The sequence below is a fragment of the Vicia villosa genome, linkage group LG7 (genome assembly GCF_029867415.1).
Source record: "Vicia villosa cultivar HV-30 ecotype Madison, WI linkage group LG7, Vvil1.0, whole genome shotgun sequence".
NCBI lineage: Eukaryota > Viridiplantae > Streptophyta > Magnoliopsida > Fabales > Fabaceae > Vicia > Vicia villosa.
Window position 1 is genome coordinate 133,808,463 of NC_081186.1, and position 2,250 is coordinate 133,810,712.

Here is a 2,250-nt window from a genome sequence, read left to right on the forward strand (position 1 = left end):
ATGTTTACATATCATGCACTACAACACGGAAGGGCTTTAAAAGCGCTTTTTATGGGCTTTAAAAGCGCTTAAAAGCGCTGTGAAAGGCAGCGCTGGCAAAGGTAACAAAAGCACTTCAAAAAGCGCTCTGGTAGGCCCCCCCTATAAGAGCGCTTTTCTGGAAAAAGCGCTCTGGTAGGTCACCCTATAAGAGCGCTTTCCTGGAAAAAGCGCTCTGGTAGGCCACCCTTTAAGAGCGCTTTATCCATAAAAGCGCTCTGATAGCCCCCCCTGTGAGAGTAAAAAATAAAAAAAAACGCAACATACGAAAGCGCTTTTGGAAAAGCGCTCTTATAGGGTGGGCTTTAAGAGCGCTTTTTCTGGAAAAAGCGCTCTGATAGCCCCCCCTATAAGAGCGCTTTTCCAAAAGCGCTTTCGTATGTTGCGTTTTTTTTTATTTTTTATGCTTTTTTATTAATCTTTGGCAGCGCTTTTACAAAGAAGCGCTTTAGTAGGTGGACCTTTAAGAGCGCTTTTTAAAAGCGCTGTCGTTGCTAAATGAGGTATTTTAATGTGCAGCCTGTAATTTAATCCTCCCAGTCGACCTGTAATATTTTCGACCTGTAATATGTTTTCAACCTGTAATATTTTCGACCTGTAATTTATTTTCGACGATATTATTTCAGCCATCAGTAAGACAATATATATACTAATATAATACCATTATAATATCCAAAATTATATATATACATCATTACAACATCAATAATATTATAGTTCAAATCGACACAAATCCTACATGAAAAAGCGCTTAATATAAAATTGACACAAATCCTCTTTTATTTCTTCTAACTTAAGTCTCGGGTACCCAGCAACACGGAATTCGTCAAGGTACTACAAAACAAAAACATAATATGAATGATACATTTAGTTAAATGTAATAAATTATATGAAATTATCTTAAGTTATAAATTCATACCGTGAGCGGAATCTCTAATTGATTTGCCTGAAGGATTTCTTTCATAAACCTCAATACAAAGTATCCGCAATCGTAACTGTTTCGCTGTTGCGGACACTACATAGAAAAACAAATAAGATTCTATAGTTGTCTTGTTTTATCAAGTAGCATAAATATATTATAAGCAAAATTGTGAAAAATAATGTACCTGCACTTGGATCCAAGTAATGTTGTTAGATTTAGTTCGGGATACCTGTGCGTCCCGTTGACTTCGGAACACTTGTATTGATCTAATTAACAAATATATAAAAGCATATGTTTAGATCAATCCCACAAATAAGTAAATATATAAATATACACGAATATATATTTAGAACGATCCCACTTACAAATCAACGATGTCCTTCATAGCCGGATAATTGGTCCATTCACCATTTACCGAATTCAGATAATACACGACTTCCCTTATAGGGTTGATAGCAAGCAGCAACCAGTGTGCTCTATAAATTAAAACAATAGGTTATATGAAAATTTTGCAAAAGGCTTGCCAAACTGAGTGCTCACATCTTTCACCTTTTCAAAAATTTGATCACCTGACAAAAAAGGCGGGGCTGTACCATGTTCGGCCTTTCCGTTGAATGCTTTTCTCCACCCACGGTAGTGATGATTAGAATTTTAAGAATCTACGATGGCCGAGAAAGACATTCTTCTGACAAAGCTCCAATCGTGTCGTATCGGTTTCATCTTCACAAACGGGACACGCCTTTTGACCTTTATTGCTGTACCCGGATAGATTTCCGTATGCTGGAAAATCATTAATTGTTCCAAACAACATCGCCCTCAAGTTGAAACTTTCCTTCCTATACCCATCGTAAACCTCCACACCGTTGTCCCACAAAACTTTAAATCTTCGATTAACGGTGCCAAGTATACGTCTATGTCATTCCCTGGTTGTTTAGGCCCAGAAATTAGCATAGATAACATCATGTACTTACGCTTCATACATAGCCACGGAGGTAGGTTATAGATCATAAGAATCACAGGCCATGTGCTATGCGAGATACTTTGAATACCATGCGGGTTCATTCCATCAGTAGACAATGACAACCGAAGGTTTCTTGCTTCTTTTCCAAATTCAGGATAATCAGTATCAACTTTCATCCATTGTGGTGAGTCTGCCGGATGTCGCAACTTTCCATCAATAATTCTTTCATCTGCATGCCAAGTCAAGTGTCTTGAATCGGTCTCACTACGATACATGCGTCTAAATCTCGGAATTATAGGAAAATACCATAAGACTTTAGCAGGAGACA

General features: G+C 37.6%; 1 long non-coding RNA gene across 1 annotated transcript; it reads right to left on the minus strand.

Annotated features, from left to right (window-relative positions):
- Positions 1 to 705: 705 nt before the first annotated feature.
- Positions 706 to 1,204, minus strand: LOC131618576 (uncharacterized). Its single transcript, XR_009288899.1, has 3 exons — positions 1,146 to 1,204; positions 959 to 1,054; positions 706 to 873 (listed from the first exon to the last, which is right to left on the minus strand). It is a non-coding gene; the product is annotated as an uncharacterized LOC131618576 (long non-coding RNA).
- Between the last annotated feature and the right edge of the window lie 1,046 nt (positions 1,205 to 2,250).